Source organism: Ambystoma mexicanum, chromosome 11, assembly GCF_040938575.1.
Source record: "Ambystoma mexicanum isolate Mex_15411 chromosome 11, UKY_AmexF1_1, whole genome shotgun sequence".
Taxonomy (NCBI): Eukaryota; Metazoa; Chordata; class Amphibia; order Caudata; family Ambystomatidae; genus Ambystoma; species Ambystoma mexicanum.
This window is the reverse complement of record NC_090934.1, coordinates 261,456,467-261,473,513: the sequence shown is the minus strand read 5'-3', so window position 1 is coordinate 261,473,513 and position 17,047 is coordinate 261,456,467. Positions and strand designations below refer to the sequence as shown.

At 44.8% G+C, this 17,047-nt stretch overlaps 1 protein-coding gene across 11 annotated transcripts in view; it reads right to left on the bottom strand.

Moving 5' to 3' along the window:
- Window positions 1-17,047, bottom strand: part of EPB41 (erythrocyte membrane protein band 4.1) — a 2,030,480-nt gene that overhangs the window by 1,772,394 nt on the left and 241,039 nt on the right. For 3 of the 11 annotated variants that reach the window (XM_069622987.1, XM_069622991.1, XM_069622992.1), the window contains exon 1: window positions 14,409-14,652. The exons of 1 other annotated variant lie outside the window; for it this stretch is intronic. The gene's annotated coding sequence lies outside the window, so the exon portion shown is untranslated. Of the gene's footprint in view, window positions 1-14,408; window positions 14,654-17,047 lie in introns of those variants that run through there. 7 more of the 11 variants (XM_069622993.1, XM_069622997.1, XM_069622990.1 and 4 more) reach the window with 5 other exon arrangements.

Below are 17,047 nucleotides of genomic sequence, written 5' to 3'. Positions count from 1 at the left end.
ATTGGTTACATAGGGGTTGAACAAGGTAACCATGAACAGGGCCCCTTTAACGTGAATGGCTTGGTTTCTGGCCTGCATTTGATGGAGACCAGGACCACTGGCATCGTCGCTTGCCTTCAGAGGAGTAACTTAAATACCACTGGATGACAGCAACAAAGGAGAGAAGCAGCCGGAGTGCGAATAAAATGCCAGCCTGCAATACAGTGCAGGGGAGGGAGCTCCTACCTCACAGGAAGAACCACTTCCTGAATGAGGAGGGTGCCCCTCCCTCACAAGAAGAACCATGTCCTTAACGTGGTGGGAGGAGACTCGAAGAAGCCTACAGACCCACGAAACGCTGCTGCTTGGGGACACGCAAGGGACCCAGAGAGCCTGAAACCGCTAGAGAAGAAAGAAACGAGGTATCACCAGGAGCAGCGGGCAGACATCCCACCGCCGAGACATCGAGGGTCCATTCGGCCAGAAACAAGTCCGACGAGGGAGACGAAGCGCAGACCGTCGCCAGGTCTGAACCACAGAGCTGCACGGACCAGAGATGCCGAACCCCCAGAGGCACACTTCCCCAGGAAAGCGAGGTACACTATTTTGTACAGAGAGACTGGGCGGAGGGCAGCAAGGTCACAGCAAAGCCCAGACTGGGCACATATGTTTACCCCAGAAGGGGGTGGAAGGACTGAGCAGGCCCATAGCCGACACAGGGCTGAACTTAAGAATAACCTAGGAGCGGTTAAGCAAAGCAAGATAACGAGCAGGGTCGCGCAGGCCCGTAGATCATGCAGGGCTAGAGATTCAAATACCCCAGGAGAGGTTGAGCCAAGCAAACTACTGAGGCTAGCTGAAGAGCCCTGTAACACACACAGGGTTTATCATACAAGTAATCCAGGAAGAATCGAGAGAGAAAAAAGCTACCAAGCAGGGTTGAGCAGGCCTGTACCCACCAAGGGGTTGATAAATATCTTACCCCATATGGGCTGAACAAAAGGACACACCAAAAAGGGCTGACCAAATAGAAGGACTACCCAAGGCTGAGAAGGTGAGACATTCAGACAAGACAGGGAATTAACCTTGTTTCTTTTGTAATGACCCAATGATACAGATTTGGAAGAGATTTTCCAGAAGACTGTCTGGGGTATAGGACCAGGATAATGTCTTGAGCTAAAGAACGCAGAGAGACATTTGTGTTTTGTTTGAAACTTTTTAATACAAGATCCAGAAGTGGATAAGATCGCAACCACTCTTTGGTGGAGGGCCAGAAAACCAGCCACCACTAAACCACTACCAAGGGGAAGTAACCCTATCCTAACGTGAAGCTTAGGTTCTCTTTTCTTTCTTTCATAAGCAGGAGGTTGGAATAGATCTGGGGGGAGGCCCTTTATATGTGTGAGCGATCCAGATGAGCACCAGTTTGTTGTAGAGACTCTGTCATAGAAAATGAGTCAGAGGAGGTTAATTTAGTCCTCTTGCCCGTCCTATGCCTGACTTACCACACTGCCTACTCAGAAGAATAAAAATATAGTCTACCATGATACAAGGAAAGGAGCGCTGTACAAAGGGCACACACCGAGAATAAGGGTGCTTTTTCTCCACACTGTTGTGGTCACCCTTCCCCCATCACACCATTTGTGTACCCTGCATCTATGGGTCACAGATGACACAAGAGCTATGTCTTGATACTCATGGCCCATACGCAGGTCACGGATCATCCTGATCACCTGGTATCAGAATTTTATAACCCTTTTACCATACTCCTTAAACGAGTTGCGCCGGTTACATTAAAATCGGTCAGGGAGAAGTGTAATAACCAGAAATGGTACACTCCCGCATTGTTGATCGAAAAAGAGAAAAGAGAAGGGCAGAAAGAGCTTGATTGAAAGATCAGTCAGAGGGGAACAGGGATAAATGGAAATCTCTGGAGAAGCTACACAAAAAGGAGATTATTCTAGCTAAAGGTATGTATTTGGATAATCAAATTGCCCAAGGTAAAAACAATATTAGCAAACTCTTCCAGACTCTTAGAGAGCTGGAGAAATCCATGGTTATGTCTCAACAGAAAGACCACGCAGATGTAGATTGTGAAGCTATACAGAAAGCCTTTGCTTTGAAAATATCATCGGCTTTATCGCAAATCTCTATTAATGTAGACTATGTCCTCTACTCATAAACAGGATCTTGGTGTAGACTCTGCTAAAAATATGCCTTCAACTTTCTCCTTTAGGGACATATCAGAGGAAGTGCTCTTACATATGATGGAAAAGATGAAACCGTAACATGTGAAGGGGAACGCCTCCCTTCCTAGACTATTTTAAACAATAAACAGCTATTTCTACCTTTCTTAGTTCACCCGATTAACGCTAGTTTTAAGGAATTCTGTGTGCCTGAGACACAAAAAAAGGTTTCTGTGACCCCATTGTTGAAAAAGCCAGGCCTCGACCAGAATGTGCCGGCTAATTTTAGACCTATTTCTAACGCGCAGTTTCCTTAAAAAATATTGGATAAGGTGGCTACCTTCCAGCTACAAGAATATCTGAAATTGGCTGGAAAATTGCACCGAAATCAATCTGGGTTTAGAACTGGCTACGGGACCGAGAGTCCACTTCTGAATATGAAGAATGAAATGCTTCAGATTATAGACAGGGGCAAGGCGGGGATGCTGATGTTGTTGGACTCATCAGCAGCCTTCGACCTTGTCGACCATGGGAAACTGTTGGGTGGTTTGGCCCTAGAGGGTTCTTATTCCACTCAGGCTATGACTTGGTTAAAGTCTTTCCTGATGGACCATAAATCCTATATAGTGTGGGGTCATGCCCATTCCCCATACAAACTACTGGAATATGGAGTCCCACAGTGTGCGTGTTTAGCCCCCTCCTTATTTAATGTCTGTTGCTGCTCTCTTTGTGAACTCTTAAACAGGATGGATGTGCATTTTACAAATTATGCAGATGACACCCAGCTTGTCTTTGAGTTGCGTGGCACGTATACAGAGGATGCGCAACACAAAGTTTACTCGGCAATCCAATATTGGATGGCCAAAAATGAGATGTGCTTGAACTCCACTAAAATGGAGCTCATGCCCTTCGGATCCCCCAGGCCAGATCTAAATTGGATGACCAGTATGAGAGCTTCTATATTGATATAAACATACTATCAAAACGGTAGATTGAGTCAAAACATTGGGTGTCATTTTTTACTCCTCTTAACTCTAATCTGCACATTGACCAGGTCTGTAATAAAGCACAATATCTTCTCAGGCTAATCAAGAGAGTGAAACCATATGTCAAAGAGATTTGAGAGATTGTGTTGCAATACAGCATCACCTTAGAGCCACTAGAGCAAGTGAGCCAGTGCGCTCATTTGTCCCAATAAGTAGAAAAACAAGGGGCCTGGGCAGATCATTTACTGTCCGCGACGCCACTCTGTGGAATCAGTTGCCTAAGGAGCTACGTTCCAAGACAGACATCTTGAGATTCAGGAAGAGGCTAAAGACTATTCTTTTTGAGTAGCCCAGGTTTTGCTTTATACCTACCCGCTGCCGCCTTTTCCCACTCTTATGGGTTCTCAGCGCCCTAATGCCTGTGGGCTTGGACGCCTTACAAATCAAAATCAAATCAGAATAACTGAGTCTCGAGGGCCATTTTAATATTTTGTGAACCCTAAGGCCGACCCTCTCTCTCCCTGACTACCTCCTCTCTAACCAAGGTGTCTGTAAGCCCAGTTAACGCTACTGAACGGTAACCCCCTACTGGCTATCCACTGCCTTGGACCTCCCTAAACGCATGCTATCTAAACTCCCTCCGGGACTTCTTAGATGCCCCTACTCTAGCCGGCGGTTAGTGTTCTAATGGAAAGTTGGGATAGTGCCTTGCACTTACTTAGTTGGATTCAAGCTGGTCAGTGGTCACTCATGCTCACCTCTTCTACACTCTCTACTACAACCCTCCTCTCACTCCTCCCACAACTCTGCTGTGCCTCGGATGTTTCTATCCTCCTAGCTCACTCACCTCCAGCCTTTGATCTCATTTCTCCTGCACCACTTCACTACTATTCCTCCCCACTGCTACCCCCTCCTCCTACTGCTCAGACACTCCTTTCATACAGTAGCAGAATGTTCACATTCACTCCTTATGCCAACCGCTCTATTCACTCGTCTCACAAACAAGCACAGTTACACTGCAGAACCACTATCAATCCAAAGCCAATACCTTACCTGCACTATGAATCCTAGCCACTGCTCCTTCCTTTGTCCTGCTAGTCTCTTGGTCATCCTCCACCTTTGACCTCACCCGGAAAACACACACTATGTCCCCCTAATCTGATCCCCACTATTTCCTCTAGATTCATTGCTGACAATTGCTCTCCCTCCGTAGTGGTTAGATCCCCACTCCCTCATTTTTCTGTTTCTTAACCATGTTTTTCCCTCTGCGATTGTAAAGCGCTCCGTTGCTTCTCAAAGCTAGGTCTGTGCTCAATAACAGGGGCGGCTCCTCTAGAATGGGCGGCAACCCGCCTATTATAGGCCCATTATGGAGGAGCTGGCAAAGGTAGAAAGATCTGCTCACAGGAGCGCTCTATCCCCACAATAATCCCTAAAATTAGTGAATGCCCAATGGGCTATATCTGGCTGGGGCTTACGGCTCTCCCAGCCAGGCATGCACCATTGGGCTTGCTGGCTAGGTCATTGCAGGGAGAGGGGGTGCTCCTGCACAGCCTCCGGTCATTGCGCCGAATAGGAAATATCGGAGCACTGAAGTTTCAGAGCCCCCGACATGCGCAATACTTGATTCCGATCATCCTGGTTCCTCAAGGCAAAGCAGCAGGTGGGACTGGCCCGAGCAAAAACAGCAGGAGGGACTGGGCAGTTGGAAGCCAATTGTGTGAGCAAAAGGCACAGCCTGCAGTTTGGGTACGAACGTTACCTCTGTTTCAAGCCTTGCACTCTGTAGTGTTTTTATTTAGGTCAGGCTGCTGTACTTCCTGCCAGTGTCACCAGCCACACATGGCAGACCATGGTTTCCAGCAAAGCCCTCTGCCCATGTTTTCTGTCCCAGTGTCATTCTTTATCTGGGCGGGTCCTTGAGGAAGGAGATGCTGTTAACAGGGTGTTGGAAGTTTTACGCATATTCCTCAAGTTAGCCCATTTGGGTGTGCAGGAAGATCAGAGGAAGATTTTGAAAAACCGTGTTAAGGAGCACGAGGATACTGCTGAGTGCCTGGAATCTGACACACAGTGTGCATTTTTACAGGATAGCGACAGTATATGGCTGTCGTGGACGGATTGGTTAAAGAGTAGCCTTTGAAGCAACGTTCGTTACATTTTCTTACTTTTTTTATTTGCAGTTTGATTTGTATATACGTCATAAACACTTTTTTCTATGTAGTGAATATTTTTTTTATATTTTGTTCTCGTTTATTGTATTTACCTTATGAAAAAAAAAATCACTCCCCTATTTGGCACTTCACAGACTTTGTAGTCAAGTTATTAAAATGACGGCTGCTGTAATGGGATTACAATTAGGGCGCTGAGGAAAACAGATTGCGTGAATACAAATGTAGGATTAGTTTATAAAAAAAATTTAAAAAAAAAATAGCCTGACAATTTCAGGAGATCATAACCAAAATTACAGCTGATGTGCATCAAACTTCACCCCCAACTCTGAAATATATAATGCATTGCACTGCTTTCATTTTACCCGAACTCATCACTTCATGCATCTGTTGTCTGCTTTCTTTGAGTTCATGCCAGAGCTCGATTTCACAACCTTTGTTGTCCTGAAAGATTTTCTAATAAAGTCATCTACTTCAAGTGCATCCTCACCAAGTGTATAGGCTTAAGCGTATCAACCGCAGAGAGGAAAAGCTAACTCGGCTTTGCCAGCATTTGGAACACCGATCTCTGCAACAAGTGCTTGGCACACAGCTATCTTCTTAACCGTGGTGCCACTCAAAGTTATGTACATACGTTTCAACTTCTGCTATTGCACATGGTCGGTATATTAGCCAAGGAGAGGTACACAAATTAATTCTACGCAAGTTGGGCTATAGTAAACACAAAAACAGAGAAAGTAATTAAGATCCATTGATGGGAATTTAGCAAGCTCATAACCTCAACAGCTCACTATACAATATTGTGACGTGGCATTTATGTTTTCTTATAAATGTGTACTTATTTGAAGGTGGGGCCCCTCCCAAGGAAGGGGGCCTCAGTCGTACTCACCTTTTGCCCACCCATTAAGACATCTGTAGGTATCCAGTTTTGAACGGGGAGCCCACCGCATAGTGGAAACCTCGTTCTCATTGGGCATTGTAAATTGATTCAGATAGCAATGCGCAAAGGGACAGTTTGGGGGGTCTGGGGCGACCTGGTGCGCTTTACAAGATTTCTACCTACATAAGTGGGGTGGTGAGAGTTACGGGGGGGCAAGGAGCAAGAGACATGGCATGGAGCAAAACTGGAGCGCCAAGAAGCAGGAAAATGTGTTTTGCTGTAGCAATTTTTGTGTGCACAAGCATAACAGCCAGCATTAAAATGTGTTGCAAAATGCTGCTGGGTACTGTGGGTGACTGGGTGGCATTCTGAATGTATTCGTGTGTTCCATTACAGAACCAGTTGTAAATTGTATGGCTTTTTCACAAATTGTCCCCAAAATGTAGGATGGAAAATACACAATGTTAACCCATTATTTTAAAAACATATTGCGCGGGACCCATAATCTGTTGCGGGACCCATAATCTGTTGCATGTTTTGGCCCGCTTCGTTTCACTCAATCGATTTGTTTCACTCAATAGATTGCCATAATTTGTGGGAAATCTTTACGCCCCACTGATCAATAAATACCCTAATAAAAGTCTTGAAGAATAGGGCCACGCCCCACCCACATCCTCTGCATAGGCTCACTACATAGCAAAGATGGCGTCATAGGGGGGTCCATGTCCAAGTTTGTAGTCTGTTCTGGCAAGTTTGGGAGGAGGATGATCCGCTGCCCCCTTTGTCCCTGGTGGTCTAGGGGCCCGCTGGCTGACTGTGCGAGTTTGCCAGCTGACTCCTTCAGCCCCGCAAGGCGCGTCTTGACACAGCTGCAGCCGGTCTCTCCCCCTGCTCTGCAGGGCTGTTCTTTGCAACTCTCCCACCCCATCCCCTCGATGCACAATGCAGCACGGATCTCTGTTCCCTTGCTTGGCCTTCTCTGTTGTCATTTCTTATCAGTCTGGGGCACTCTGAAAGCAAAAAAAAAAAACACTGACCAATACCTGAACCATGAGGCATGGTTGGAGATAAGGATCTACTAACGAGTACGTTTGCACGAAGGGGGGCCTTTGTTGCAAAATGTTCTCATATGGATAGGGCTGGCTCTGGATTCCTCCCTGCACCTCTCACCACCACCCATGGAGAGGGGTTCTCAACTCTCTGACAAGGCTTGGCCTTGTCACAGTTACCAGGGCCTCATGGGGAGGCTGTGGCATGTGTGTGTTTACTAGTGCCAGATGTCCTGCGGGCACTGGCTGTGAGGACATGATAATGAATATCCCAGCATTTTCCCCCTTTTTTGTGAATTGGTTAATTTGATCAACCTCACACAAAGGATCAATACACAGTTAAACGTAGAAATGGAATTTAAAACTTCTTGATGGTTTCAATTACAAAACATCTGAACGTGCGGAATCGTATATAAAAAATATATTACACTATTATCAATCAAAAAGAAATATATCACTGAATAAACCCTCTAGTTAAAAAGTTTTTCCATTATGAACTTAAAAAGATTAGACCAATTTGATTCAGAAATTGAGGATGTACGAGGCAAATCCAAAGTCCAGGGCAAGGACATACATGTCTTAACAGATAATTGTATTTATGGTGCAAAGGCATCTAGGGCCAAGGGCACTCCTTGGCCTGTCTGCCATTTTGTGGACACAGTCTGAGCCAGCTGCCCACGGCCTTAGCTAAGCCGAGTGAGCTAGCTGGGTTACAAAGGGAACCCCAGGGCCTGGCGCAGAGACATTATGGAGACCTGTGACCTTATGGCCTGATTTAGTCCATTTGCAAGAAACCTCTGAGCTTTGTCCAGTTTTGGACCCAGATTTATCCCGTAATAGTGCACAGTCATCTGGCTTTAGCCCCTCTAAAAGGGATCAGCAGGCCAAGGCCTAGCAGAATTCGACTTAGCCCCTGAAAGTGGTTATTCGTGCCCCAGCCCAGATTTAGCTTCTGTAAGGGGAACCTCCGTCTCACGTCCAGTCTTCGACCTTGACTGGGAGAACCTCTAGGTTGCCCCCAGCTAGCTGATGCTGCAGTTTCCCTCTGAGAAAGGATTCTTCTGGTCAGGATACCCTAAAGTAGGGAAGGTCACTTACGTGCACAGAAATTCCAGAAGATGGGGAGGCAGCTTAGAGACAAGCGCCTTCCTGTATTGAAGGTTCCTGGTGAGTGTCCCCACAGAGTACAACGCAGGAGAAGCAGCGATAACAAGTGATCAGCCACCTGTCACCTATATCATTGAAACAGGAAACCTCTGTTGGACCTAGTATTAGAACCCCTTCTGCACGTCCATGGTTATGTAAAAGCCAGGCAGATTTATTTTAGTGTCTCTCAATAGAGGACCAGCTCGACACCATGTGGTAGGGTTGGGGACAGGTAAAACATGCAACTGCCAACAACCTCAAACTTAATTCCAAGACCAAATTTTGGGTCCTAGAGGTTTAACACACTGTCAAATAATTAACTAACTGTCAATGCCACGCTGTGATCTTTTTTGTAAAACAGTTCCTATTCTTAAGAAATGAACTCAGCAGAGTAAGGGATACCATTTCAAGCCACAGGCTAATAGCAGGCCTAAAAGGTCACTCAGCGCCTCAGTTCTCCACATGCAAACCACACACTAGCTTATCTACCATGGGACAATTATCATTTGTCAATGACTAATGGCGAGTGCAAATTTTGAGGCCTGCTGTTAAGTCATATGGGGAAATGACATGAGTTTAGTCACATAAACAAGATCAAGATAAGGTTTTCCAACTTAAACTCTTGAGCAGCAAAATGCTCACTTCCAGGGTCTTCAGGCTTGTATTTTCTCCTTCCAGCCTTCTCCCTCTAGCAGCCTCCCCTTATATCACAAAAGATTCAGCAGGTATGCCCACTCCCTACAGGTCCAAGAACATGAATGAACTTTTTGCGCACCTTTTACACCCATAAGGCTTTGTTGCCCTTTCTAGGCTGGACCATGATCAGTAAATCCACAAGGCTACTAGGTTTTCTTCCCTGGAATTAGCTAGTGCCATAGAACTCAGTTCCTCTCGTTAGGCTAGTATTAGTAAGCTTTTGTTATTAGTCAATGCCTTTATTTGTTCTCAATTAGCTCTGAAGCGGAGCCGTGAGGTTTTCGAAAGCATATCTGGCATTTGTCTCCATCTTGATAGTTGTTTGATCAGTGTTCACAGGTCCACGGAATCCTGTGGTCTCCCAATCTCAGGTGGTGTCGCGGTTCAGTCTGCGGAATGCTGGGTTCCGACAGGAAAGGTTCTGTGAACAAAAAGTCTTCTGCTTGATTGACAGATGGGGTTGCCCTAGGAAGAAAGTTACTGCAGTTTTCTGGGGCTCCTGGTGTGTGTATGCAATCCTATGCCCTATGTGCGAGGTAAGCACACTGGACAACACTCCAGTGAGACCCTCTACAATCATTCTCTGTGGCCCCACTGGGCAACGGTCAGACCACACCAGTCCCTGTGACTCAGTCTCCTGCCTAGAAAGGGTGGCGAACGTCTGACTCACTGCAGTGCCCTCCATAGAGACCAAAGAATGTGCCTTTCGGATACAAACTTTACCATCTTTATAGTCCCAGGGGGGTAAACCAAAATTAAATTGGAGGGGGCAACTCTGAATTTAACGTTTTATCTTCAGGATTTTCTCATTCTGATACCATTACTTTGATTTTCGATATATACCTTGGTTGGCTATAATCACCAAATAAATAAACACTTACTGTATAATAGATGCCTGGTGGTTATGCTAAAATGGTAAATAGCAGCCCGACCTCACAGTTGTGCTTTGATATACTAAACTAATGAACACAAGTGAAAGCATAGGAAACTACACATTCCAGGCAGGCCTAACTAAGCATGGGGACAGACTGTCACAAAGCCACAAAAGCATTAGGTCCTGCAGTTATTTTTTGTAGCACCAGCGGAAAACTATTGAAGACACAAGTAGAGAGTCTCCCTCCACACAGGGCTCATTACATGAGGACAGAGCCACAACATTAGGGCAAGACCCAAAAACAAATGGGGGGGGGGTTAAAAGAGCGATTGACTTGCAAGCGACAGTCCACCTTCACCACCTGCAGATCATTGTCACTAAACAAACAGACTTTAAAGCACCATTTTAACTGCCACCAGCCACTCACGCCCTGCCAGACCCACTTCCTCTTCCTCTTTGGTTGGACTGCTTCATGTTGTCACAAGATTTGGGCCGGACAAGGCAGTGCCAACCAGGACAGACTTCAAAATCCCAGTCTTATGACATAAAAGGGTATCATCGAAAGCAACTTATTTTAAAACAATCCACTTATTTATAAATATAAAACTAAAAACAATAATATACATTTTAGTATAACAAAAGTTAAGCTAATTCTCCAGTTTGTAGCATGACAGTTTCCATGTTCGCACTTTATAACAAAAATAAGGATTTATGTGCCTTTTTATAGATTTTAAACATAACTGTTCAAGTTTAAAAAGAATCTTCTGGTTTTGTGGCTATGATTTTCCCTTGTAAAGCATTGCATACAGTAGAGTTTTGCAGTCAATATAATGCCCTCCAAAAAATGACAAGCCTTGCACTTTTCCAAGTATTCTTTAAAGATTCACTTCCTCATAAAAGACTTAAACAGTTTCACTTTTTACGTTAAACATTCCTTGAGCACATTAGTACCTAAATCTAGGTTGGTGAGAGCAGTCTGAATTATCTCCTTGTATCGGAATTCCAATTTCCCCCGATTAGTTATCCGAGTGCACCTGACTCTGCATTCAGAATCAAGGCCCACAAGTGTAAAGTTGGATCACTGGTGAATTCAACCCCCAAAACCAAGTTCTAGAAAAAATGTCATGCAACGGAGTAGAGCAAAAAAGATGAAGGAACAACTTCCATATCCTGCCTGATGCAGATGTTCGGGTAAGATCTGTCGAGGTGTCAAATCAGTCAAAGTGTAACACAGGAGCGAATTAAAGATCATAGGCTGTTTTATATGCAACCACATTTCTGACTCAGAGTTCAGTAAATTGGTCTTCACCACGCACACGTCGTTGGTTTAATTTGTACTTTTGTAGATTCCAAGTCGCTCAAAGTTTATTCCTAGTTAACAATAGTAATGAATTGTGTCTAGTTTAATTTAACGGACCAAGTAAATGTTCTGAATAGACTTTTATGGGTAAAAAAAATGGCAGGCTTGTGTAGCCTGTTCTTCAAACAATGATTAGCTGAAAAGGTTTGCAATTGTTACAAGTATATGGATGCTCGGCCTAGAAGGATGGTATCATCTGTATGAGATAATTGGCCCCGACCAAAGTCATGGGAGACTTCGGCGTCTACCATAAACTGCAGGAAAAATCCTACAGAGAAAGGAAACGACGTCAGCATCCTTCACGAGACCTGAATGATTCCAAGATCTCTTTAACCCCCAAGTTTCTCCAAAGCACTAAAATGTGTAAACAATACTATGCATCAGGCGATAGGCAAACTTTTTCTAGTAGGCAAACTTTTTCCACTAGAAGAGTAATCCAGCGATCTTAATATAAACATGTGGTGGGGTGCTGACTAGTCACATCATAACATAATGGAAAATTTAGATTTGAAACAATTGTCATGCAAAACATGAGAGGAAAGCAGTGTCAAATAGTATGTCCATTCAAAGGAAGATCTATAGCAATGAGAAAAAGTACGAACGTTGAAGACCTCTACAGTTCTGCCCCCGAAGTAGATTGGAAAATTGGTATTCTGGATACACACTGTTACCTGGGCATCTCCGCTATATACAAAACGAACTATCATAATGTTCTATGAAAGTATCAGTATCAAATAGCTGCATCTTCTGGCCGTCAGCAGCTCAATTTCTGTGCCAAATGAGCTAATAATATAAACTACTGGAATCCAATGTATAATTAATTATAACTGATCACAAACACATACAAAATATATTTATCTCCCCATATCTCTTTTCGGTGGGTGAACCAGAAGCTCCAAAAATAAAACATCAGATAGTTATTTTTACAAAAACACACTGAGCGGAATTCCTGCTTTCCTCCCATGATAATAGTAAATAGAGTAGTGGCGTCCAAATACATTCATTTCTAGCTACATAAAAAGTGTGCTACTCATGATGTACGGCAAAGTAGACTTTAGACAGACATGTTTGTAATGTATCGAAACTGACATATGCATGTCTGAATCATTCAATGACAGTAATTTACGCGGTCTAAGCAAACAAGAGACGTTTCATGTTTCCAGGTCAATCCATGATCCACAAAAACAAACGGCAAAGGAAGGCCTGTGACATAATCTGCTCGACTGATAAACCTCGATTGAAAACACGAGCAGATTAAGCCACGGTTAAAAGGAGTAAAAAAAAAAAAAAAAAAAAAGCCGATTTCATAATCCCCATGCGTTCCTCCTGGTGCAAACCGTGTAAACGGGCCATTAGTAAAAGGGTAGCCGAAAAACTCCAATCGCGTAAAAGTTTAATATAAAAACAACACAAACTCTTCTCACGTAATGCAATGCAGTTACGATGGAAGCCTTCCGCCAAATACCTAGCCACACCTAGGGTTTCACTAGAATAATTTGGGCAAAAGCCTAAAGACTACCCCTCGTTGCCTTTAATTTTGCAGGTACCTAAACATGATGCTGTAGTCAGGAAAGTCAGTGGACACTGATGTTATTTTTTATGGAAATTAAAAGACATGTTCCAAAATGAGCGAAATATTCTAGATTGCATGCATAGGGGGCAGATTTGGTACGTGCCCAAACAAAACAACCATACAGTAGAGAAACTTACACACACAAAGCACGCCTCCAGGGGCTCAACGCACATGAGCATCTGTGAGGCATTGGTAAACAATGCTTCTGGATGCTGCCAACTCCCCAGGGAATCCCCTGCGCGCGCTGCTGTAGGGGGAATGCGGGGTAAACACGAACAAACGTCGCTATGAAGCACCCCACGGAGCTCACCGCGCCCAAGCGGACCTCGCTGTCCTGCCGACTTTCAGCCTCTGTCAACGGGGACATTTTAGAGGGATACCCATACGATCTGCAATTTTTAGCGAAACATGTAGACTTGCTTTACGTGCAAATATCCAATCCATTCCAAGGGAATGCTTTCAGGCAGATTACCGTCCAAACATCCATTGCCTTGTTATGTGCAGTCCTGCTGACCAATTTTTACGGCATGGACAATAGTCGGAAAGAGCCATTGTTGACATGCCCGCCCCCCCCCCTCCCCTCATTGTGTGCTTTGCACATGAACACATGATGAATAGACTGGATCCAAGTATAGATAGAAACACAGGCGTCAGTAGCACAGCAGTGAAAGCTGTCCGTGATGAATGCCACGCAGATTAACCGTTAGCATGAAGAGTTGCACACTCACAAGAGAATATCTGCTTCATAACACACTGAAGGAGCAATGGGATGTGGTTCACAAGGAAACGCTCTTCTTTCCAGAAGGGGCTCAAAAGACAAAGCTGTGGGGTCGCGATGGCTTGTACAGACGACTCATCCATGGATGCAGCTTGGTGGGCACACGATTTAGCTGGGTGAATGAGGATTACTAAACCATTGGTCAAGACCTGCTGGTCCATTTGTCTCATAATTGCACCTCACGTAGGCATGGGAGCAGGTTGGCATACCACAATTTAGCTGGTGGTCAGTTTGCCCACATCACACAGACTGGGAAGTTTAGTTGCGGAGGGGGCACAACTTAAGCAAACAGGAGGGGGTTGGGGGTAGGTCAGCACACCTCACAGACATACGGGCTCAGCAAGCACACACTGCGTTAAGGAGGGCACGCTGGTGGCCAATACTCAACCAGATAACCCACGGCGCTTCTTCTTACACCTGTCAAGCGGTTTAGTGGGTACACCAAAATGGCCAAGCAAGGGGAATCAGTGTACATACGTCTCACCAGGGTAGGCTCAACGGTAACACTTCGCCTGGGTATCGTGGGCACACCGTTGGACAATGTTTCTGTATTTTAATCGCCCATGGTACAGAGACCTTGTAATCCTCTAGTTATTCACCATCATCATAATGAAACATAGCACTAATGCACACAGGTGAGTTGACACAAAGACATGCTCTCTCCATCATAAGCCGTAGTGTGCCCGCCCCTCAAACTTAATCAAGCAGCTCAGGACAGCCCCATCCTTACCGATTTCCCGCCTCCTTTGCCTCCGCACACGCCGCCTCGCAGCACTAACAAGTACAGAGCGCGAGCCCCGTCCGCGCGCTTGCACACAGCAACAACAAACACAACACTGTGCAGAGGCACCTTAATCGTGCCAGACACCGAGGGCAAGGTCTGTCCGCGGGCTGCTCAAATTTTACAATTACGCCCCGCCTCCTCTGCCTTGCCCCTTTATTCTACCCGCTCCATAAACATTGTAGTAAATTCCGACTGGATGAAGAGAGGGCGGGGCCCCGGCTGTGACGTCGCCTCAGGTGGGTGGACACCCTCTAGTAATACACGTTCGAGGCCAAGAAAGATGCGTGGAGGAACATTGCGCATGCGTACTATCTTAGAGTACAGCTGTACAGCAGCTCTCGCATAGAACATGTATAACGGTACATATGAGCCGTACCGGGTTTCGGATCAGGGTACATTATAATTTTTCCGAACCTTGGCCTGGACCTAACATGGCTGCCGGCCTGGACACGCCAGCCATGTTACGCATAGGTAAACCCATGGCTGGCCTTTGGGTGGAGGCGGCGATTGTCATCTTCACCGACATCTGTCATGGCTTCTACTCTCAGGGGTCCGTCCCAACGGCAGCTGGTGCAGTGCGCGTTTAAATAAGCTCAAGTCAAAACCACAAAATATTGCTTTAACCACGACCATTCTCGGGCTCCTTACACTGGATTCACTCAAAACTAACATGTAATTGTATATGACGCATTTATAAAGCCTGCATTTAATTTTTTCACAGTCAAATATTTTTGTTAAATAGGACTGCATTATTACATTCTGCTTTATAACTCCTGGCATACGCATCAACCCAACGTTTCACAAGAGCTACCAATCTGCTAAAACCAAAAAGTGATATTAACACCTTTCAACCATTTAACTCCCCAGGGCGTGAGAAAACGGAGAATGTGGGTTTGGATGAGTGAATGAATGAATACTCTCTAATACGGTGGCACAAGCCTAAAGCGTGCAAGTTGGGCAGTATGCATAAAATACTGGGGCATTTCATCGCAATTAATGCTCCGTTGACCAACTTTTATTTCACAATAGATTCCTTTTTATGTAGGTTATTTGAGGGCGTACCAGTCTTTGGCAAGGAGGGGTGAACTGTACACCAATGGGATAATAAGAATATATGTAAGGTTGGGGCACAATAGCACACCTTTTGTATTCAATTAAAGAACAGTAATTGGGGATGATGTGAGCTCGGTTAGTTGATGGATCGGGTTGTTTGATCTGCATAAAGAAGGTACACGTCGAAGAGGGTCTTGTGCTCCTTTTTGAACTGCATGTGGATGGGTACGAGTCTACTGAGGTTCCACAGCCAGGGACACAGATCAAGAATGGCAGTTCTTTTCTTGAATTTATGTAGCTCTGATCTGGCACGGTCCTGGCTTCTTGTGAAGATTGGTCAACAGAGATGGTGACCTTGTCGGTCAGGTTCGGTAGGACCATTCAATGCAAGTTGGCTTTTTCACTAGTTTCTTCTTTGCTTGGCATGGTAATGTAATTTTCCAGCCTGCAATTTGGCCATTTGCAGGGTGTAATTCCTACAGCAGGCTCCTTTAGGTTGGCCCCAAATGGTCACAACATCCCAGGCCATGGACACACTGTATTTATTAATAACGTTTATGGCAAATGCAGCAATCTTTTCTCCAGATTTCTTTAATTTACTCCCTCATGTTTTTAGGGTGTCGTCCGCCATAAATACATTTTCATTCTCCAAAAAAGCTACACAACTTTCATGCAGTATAATGCAATTGGATGATCACCCACTCAGTAACTCTTTATCACACTCAGAACAAGTATTGGAAAAGCCAACAGTCTTGCCTTTGATAAAGGAGTTTTACGTGCATCCTCCCAGGCAGAGGTGCTATGTTATGGCTTAAGAAGCACCGCAACACTAGAGGAGTACAGAATACCTGCATTCTTTAGGTCTTGTTTCCAACCCTCCAAAACCCCTGCACAAATCTGATGCCTTTCAGAATTTACTTTCTGTTGCATGACCATATCCCATATTTAAAAAACAATATAATTAGTGCCTTCTGTTTGGTTGTAAACCACCTTGAGTCCAAACTACCAAGAGAATGAGGGTTTTATGTAGCACTTCCTGCTAGATGCCTCCCTCTTCAAAGCACTGTAATAATAGCTGTTAGTATTAAACAGTTTATTTGTATTCAATGTATTGACCATAAAAAGATAATAGGGCCTTGTCGGACATGCCAGCATTCAAACTTCCAACATGTAGGCTTGCCCCACAGCAGAGGTCACTGCTTAAACAGAAAGTCATAGTTTTGGCCCAACCATAGAAAATTCAAAGAAAGCAAAAAGACATTATGACAGAAACACAAGTGGGCGATGAAGCTGACTGGGATGATTCATAGATTTCTATTCAATATAGGGCTTTTATCACTCTGCGTTGCCTTCGCCACACCCACTTGTTTCACACCCTAGCATGCGTTATTTTTCTTTCAATCGCAGCAGACTTTGTTGAAGTTTTACCTTTGTTTTGTTGGCTGAAGTTAGCACTTGTAAGTTATGTTATGTTATTGGGCATTTGTACTGGTATGATTCCAAAGCGCTGTGGGGTGAACGCCCTTCAGGAC